This window comes from Pundamilia nyererei, unplaced genomic scaffold, assembly GCF_000239375.1.
Source record: "Pundamilia nyererei isolate P.nyererei 1_Seehausen unplaced genomic scaffold, PunNye1.0 scaffold00146, whole genome shotgun sequence".
In the NCBI taxonomy this organism is placed as follows: Eukaryota; Metazoa; Chordata; class Actinopteri; order Cichliformes; family Cichlidae; genus Pundamilia; species Pundamilia nyererei.
In genome coordinates this window covers 363852-371247 of record NW_005187547.1, presented here as the reverse complement: position 1 = coordinate 371247, position 7396 = coordinate 363852, and positions in this window count along the sequence as shown.

Below are 7396 nucleotides of genomic sequence, written 5' to 3'. Positions count from 1 at the left end.
TTTTTTTTTCTTTTTTCTTTTTTTTTACAATGGCGATTATGGTGCTTCTTTGAATGTCTAACCTTTTTAAAATCCAACAGTTATAATAAAAAAAAGACTATAAATCTAAAGATTTTTAAATATAAATCTAGATATGTGAAGCTCATGCTTAAATCAGCAGTTCAATTTCAGTGTCTTTGTTATTGTTTATAAAGAGGGAAAGAATGGTTGAAAATGCTGCTATAAATGCTGCGCTGACCATGCGTTGCTCATGCATTTTGATTGCATATATTTCTGTGGGGGTATTTTCGTTTTTTTCCCTGGCAAAGTATCTATGATACCCCACCTCCTCCTGTTTTATTTTCTAAATGACAGACAGCAGTCCTAGCCAAAAAGCCATTTCACCTGCGTTAATACACAATGAATAATTTATAAATCCCAATTATTTGGTATCATTTATGCAAAGAGTGTCACACAAGGCATACATAAAGCATTAAGGATGGTTAACCCATAAAGGAATGGGAGACTAGGAGAAGAGTGGAAGGTCACATCTGAAAGTCAGGTTGCTGTTAGTTTTTCTATTTTTTGTTTTTCCTCTACAGTACCTTACTCACTGTCTCTGTTCATAGTGTTTTGTAATGGGAAAACCAGCTCAACAACATGAAATCATGATATTTCACAATAAATAATACCCACCGCATGGTCCTGGGTAGCATGCTGGTGCACTGTTTAGCACTGTCACCTTGCAGCAAAGGATTCAAATCTAGCGGCTGGCTGGGTGCCTTGTGTGTTGGGATTGTGCGTTCTTCCTGTGCATGCATGTGTTCTCTCCTGGTACTCCAGGTTCCTCCTTAGACACGCTTGTTGGATTTATTTTTTTTTTTTTTTATTGGCAATAGGTGTAAATGTGCGAGTGAATGAATAGGTGATCTGTCCAGAGTATACTCTACCTCTTGCCCCATGACAGCTGGCAAAGGCTGCAGCCTGTTGGATAAGTGGTTAAGAAAATCGATGGGTGGCTGGATGGATGGTATAGGCCTGACTTTACAGCTAAATATATTCTGAAAAACGTAGCTGCAATATTCCCTATAATTTACAGGAAATTATCACATGTCAAATTCAGGATAGCTTATAAAAAATAAGACTGTCAAATTATAAAAGAGATAAAGGGTACAATAATAAAATAAGAATCTTGTTTATAATATAGTGGGGTCCCATAAATTTCAAATTATATTGCAATATTGTACTAACAGTACTTGATTTGCTGTGATCTCCATATCTAAACATATGCAATTATCATTGGGGTAGCACTGGTGCTTCCCAGGAGATGGACCGTCCCCCCGTTGTCACTGACTATCTCCCCCACTAATCCTGTCTTAGAAGGGTCTCTGTTAACAGGGATAAGGCATTGGCCTGGTATCCTAGGCTAGTAAGCTAAAGCTTATGTACAAAATGCTATTCAAGAGACACTGCCTGCAGCTATTGGAACTGCGTAGATGTCCATATCATTCAGCCAGCCTAAATATGCAGGAATTTAGCTGTGGCTAAATCTTGGAGACTGACGTGGACATGTTTGCGATAAGGAACAGGCCCCTATGCGGGAGCCTTATTTGGAATCAAACCGATGCATTATAGAATCTGGAACATAGAGATCTGGTCTTTCCCTCTGACAAATCCACAAACTCTTCAGCAAACATGCTCCTACTACTGAAATCCTCTCTGCTTTGCTCATGTTTTACTGTGCAACCAATTACGATGCTCATTCAAGCTACAGAAGCCACTGCATCAGTGGCGCTTACAGCAATATTTCTACAGTATGTTTAGAAGAATTTTTGCCTCCTGAAAGTCAAAGCTTTTGATTTAAAGTTCTATGTCAGTGAAGACTAGTATCATAAATTTGTTCAGTTTTTAAAGCACTGCGAAGAACTTGAAAAAAGTTCAACACTTTGCTTTGCCTGACTTAAACAGTTGTCTGAAAGTTAAATCATTATGAAGGGTCATGTTATTGACCCTAACCCCTTATGGCAAAGCAAAGTGCTTGACACCAAACCTCATTCAATTTGCTCCTTCTAGTGTGAACAAAATACTTCTCAGTTTCACACATTTGGGTGGATTAAGCTTTTAACACTTGGTGAAATCCAGCACTTATCCTGCAAACACTTGTGAAGTGTATGTGACAGTGGATCTATATTAAGTGTGACTGGGCAAGCTCCAAAAGACCGGAAAAGGCAACACATCTGTTGTATCGCGTGATAACTTTGAACAATGCTCACACACTCTGGTTTTCAGTGACAAATAACCAAAATGTCACCAACCAAATCGCATTTGTAGCATAGCAATAAATCAGCATCTTATTTAAATCTACGTCCTAATAATTTAGCTTTTTACCCAGATGCTATTTTTTGCCTGAAAGTTATATAAACTGATATACTGAGCTCACTTTTCATGTTTCAAGCAGTTCTAATGTCCCACTACAAGCCAGGGCAGCTTTGTGTGTTTGTCGTTGACATTCCTGCATATTTTATCACACATCAGACACACATTAATAACATACTCACTTTGATGAGAGATGCTGCACAAACATTAGTGATGAAAGGAGATAGTGGGCATGTAACATGCTGGCTGCATTTGTAGATATGCAACCTTCATTTGGGGTTTCAGAGGGTTGGTAAATAATAACACCAGGAGTTAATGGATTTCCTATGCTCTTCAGTCTCACTGCTGTAGTCACCTGGTGCAACAGTACATGCAACCTTGCCCCTGAGGAAATGAGAGAAGTCTGTCAATCACCCAGCACTTCCTGCTGTTAGATCTAGATACGTATGGACACATACACACACAAACACACAACCACATTTGAATATACTGCTTCCATCCACCGTTCCATACAATCAGAGCTTTCAGAAATTTCCATGATAACTTTGGTGAAAGAGCCCCAAGTGGTGAAATAGGCCTCAAATTCAGAACAGATTGTATTACAGGTATACACTTGTTACACTCAAGGCTTTTTGGTAGTAGCAGTAGTCATCCAGTTTCATAATTTAAACATTTAATTGGTAACAAATGCAGCTTATTCACTTTAATTTACCATAATTTACACTGATTAAATAACACTCTCCTTCTGCCTCTCACTTTCTCTCTCTCTCGCTCTCTTCAAATCCAAACAGTTCACTGGTAATATTTTTGACAGACAGCTGCAAACTGTATTGAGTTTCAAATCATACGCACTCTTCTAGGAACATGCTGTTTTTAAATTTGGGGCGGGGGGGCACTGGGCACGAACAAAAATCTGGAAGCGATGAAGCATGAATAGTATACACTTTGCTTTCTGCTCCATTATTAAGTAAATAAATAGTAAAAAGTGGTATATTTTCTATGAATAGTTAAATTTTCTGAGGTGACATGTGTTTGTCTTGATGACAAATTCAGTAGCTTCTATCATGATCTAAAACAAAGGCACAGAAGACACATCAAATGCAACTGTGCAGTCAAACATTGAAAGTTGCCAAGTTTGAATGCAACTTATTTGTATCATTTTTGGAATAGACATGCCACAAAATGTATATTTCCACAGGCAAAACTTGCAGCACACAGATGACAAGAACAAGACAATGAACATGCATTTTGTCATTGTGTTTGTGTGCTATGGGTTAGTTAACATCTGCAGGATACAGTAGTGTATGTAAGGGATAAAGTTACCAAACAACAGCCAGATGGTTCTGGTGAAATACTCGACAGTACTTGAGTTCTTTGTCTTTTGTGGGTAATTTGATTTAAAATATAAAGTATAAACACTTTTCCATTTTTGTGTAAAGGACCGTGGACATCTTGTATAAAAACTATAGATAGACGACTGGCCTGTTATGCATATGGAGCTGCGCTGATATGCACCACCTACGCGTTGCTCTAATTGTCTGTATCCATTGCTACCGATTACAGCGAAAGCAGTGTTGTAGCATGCGCTGCATGAGTGGTCCACATACCATACTCTCCATAGCCAGTGTACTTGGGACTAAATAGACATACTGGCCCACACAATGCATTGCTCAGTGCAGTGCTAAGCCTGTTTCTACACACTAAAGTGCCAACAACTAGATGTGTCCTCTACTTGATTTCTATTTTTTTATAAAGCATGGAAACATATATTATGTTTAGTAAAAACAGATGGACAGATGTTGATTAGATTTCAGAGTGGTCACAGAATGATGTGCTGTTATTACACTAACACAATGACTTTTAATTGTTTTTTAAAGCTCAGATGATTCGAATTGTGTCTCAGTTCAAAGGTTCAAATGTTCTCTTTCAAAACAGAGAACCACTTTTCCAGTATGCTCTCCATATTTCCAGGCATCCATACCACAAGGCCATAAGGAGGCATAATCTCAATGTCATATATTAGTTCAGCAGTTACATACAGTATTTCCAGTGGTTCCTCAAGACAGCCAGAGGTTCAAAAAGCCATCCATTGTAAGCAACGCATTTCACAGAGTCATTCTGCACTGCAATTTGTTTCATATTGGCTAACCTGTCTAGAATCCCATGCCAGGCCATAAGACTAAGCATTTGTATGGCCTCTTCACATCTCTCTCTCTCTCTCCCTCTCCATCTCTTGCTGTCTCCCCCCACTGCGCTCTAAGTATATTCCACATCTGACTGAATTATTGCCTAGCTGTTAGTCTTTTGGCTGCTGCTCCTATTTGTGCTACAAAAAGACATGAGATTTGCATTACACTCATTTCAGGCGCTTGCCAAAATATTTCACATTAGTTTCAGCTGGATGTGTGAATTATTGTTCAAATTTGATGAGCTTAGTAATGCAAATAAAGGTCACATCAGAATTTCCAGATGTGCTTGTGTCAGTGGACGTGAGCACGTTTGGGAAACAAGGATACCATTCAAACAGCAATGTGTTATGATTCTGTCATACTAAACACATCCATCAAAATGCATGTTTTGAAATGGCCACTGAGAGAGACCAGATTTGAATTGGAAGCGCCTCTGTCAAACCATAGTTTATCCCTTGTGTTTACAATCCCCCCAAAAAGGTCATTGATTTAAAAAGGCAAAACACTTGAACCTGCTCAGAGCGGGGCCTTTTCTTTATCTCACCCCAGCATTCCAGTAGAGCTTGAGGGGTGTAGCAGGCAGTAAACTAGCACACAAGACACAGAGAGGAAGAGAGGGAGGCAGGCATAAAATCTGCATGCATGGAAGAAACAAGATGGACATAAAAGATGGACTAAATTGCAGAGAGGACTTTTCTTGTCAAAGGCTAATGGAAACATTTCCACACAACACAGAGAGGGGAGTGGAGGCTCCATTATCACAGCCGAGCAGACGGAGCTGGCAGCCATTCCAGAGAAGCGCTGAGATGTGCACAGTGGCCCGGCTTAGCGCCCTCAGCCAGCCCCTCGGGCCTCTACCTGAATAATCTGTGTCAACAGGTTCCAAAATGCCCAGAAGAATCATATAAACAGACACAAAAACACTTACAAAAATAATTGTCCTTATCTATGTAGTTTTTTGTACTTTTCCCCTGTTTTTTGTCTTCACTTGAACCTTCTAATTAAGTAACAGCAGCCCCAAAATCCTAAGATTGGTGTTGCACCTTGAGCGTTGAGTTCTTATATGTTGTTTGCCAGTTGGCCCGGAGCAACTTTCTAAACCCTTTGCTGTGAGATTTCAAGTCTCACCTCATATGATCCAAAGGTCAAAATTACAAACAAAGACACAAAAGGAGGCACAACAATAAGCGATGCAATGCGAAACATAAATGCAGACATAGTGGCATAAATGATGTAGTGCAATGTTCATTTAAAATCCACATTGGTGTTATGACATCGGGTTTTCTCATAGTGTTATGTGACAACAGCATTTGCTTTGTTTTGCTGACTTAAATCACCACAATTGCATTAAAAGCCCAGTTAAAGCTGTCATGTTATATATAGTTATATATATGTACAACTTTTTTGTGTGTATTCTCACACCATGTCTCATGAGGCCCATGAGAGATTGATTTGCTGGTAGCATTTCCACTGACAATTCCTCAAGGCAGCGCTGCATTTGCGTGCTCTCTGACACCCTACATGCCCCAAGGTTAGTATGAAGCCACACAGTCTGTTAGGGCCAAATCTGGATTTGTCGTTTTCCTGATAAGTAAACAGGGGGGGAAGTGAGATAAAAGCAGACGATGAAGGACAGGATGACTTTTCAAATCTTTGGCTGCCATTTCAAGTTGTCAGAAACCAAAAACAGCACACTTACTAAACTGGATGGAGACTATCAAGAACAAAGACTTGCAAAAAAAAAAGCAGACATTTTGGTGCATCATAATGAAAAACAATCTGCATGCAAAATGGTAAACAACCAAGTTGAATAAGAGAGATGGAGAAGAAGCCAGTCTGATGACTTGTTCATCTCATCTGCCTATCTTCCACAGGAAACCATCCATTTATAATAAGCCTATCTGATAAATGTTTTAATAAAATTATTGCATAATTCATTTTTGGCAGGCCTAGTTTTAATTGACTTATTGCTGAATTGTACTGAAGATCAAAAGCTTGATTAAAGCAATGTATATATTTGTGCCCCATGGTTTTTCCCCCAACACCATGTTTCAAAAAACATGAGAAGTGTGTAGTGAAATGTGATCAATTATTCACCAAGATAATCTGTTAAGTGACTGATTAGTGGATTATTTTTGACAATGTCAATGTCAGGAATACTTTATGCAGAATGATAATACATAGCAACAACAACAACAAAAAACCGTGGCGTAGCACTTAACATAAACCACTCTTAACAAATCCATTTGGTTTGGGCCTGCACTGGAGTAAAATGAGCTGATTTTGCCCTACAAAAATGTATGCTTTCTTTTTTTCTTTTTTTCTTTTTAAAGCAGAAAAGGTGACAGATAAGACAGCATTTACACATCACAGCAATTTGACACCTAATTACAGAGCTCTTAATAAAAGGTTCTCTCTGTGTGTGCCCTGAGTTAACACTGTCTCATGGCTATAATTATCTCATCTCAGTATTTGACAGTGCATTGTTTAACCTAGATGCAGGGGGGGGATCCTGCATGTCTTCTACCAGCTTACATCTGAACTGGATGCTTTCCTGATTAATCTTACAAAAGACCTGACATTAGCACATAGGTTAGGGTTTAACAGATTTTGTCTATGTCTAACATGACCCTTTATCCCTTTATGCTAGGTAAGAAAAGTAACATAGCAGAAGCAGTGTTACAAAGCAAACTGCTTAAATGTTGCTTAAATGTTGTCTTTACCTTTATACCCCACTAATCAATCAATCAATCAATCAATCAATCTATCTATCTATCTATCTATCTATCTATCTATCTATCTATCTATCTATCTATCTATCTATCTATCTATCTATCTATCTATCTATCTAT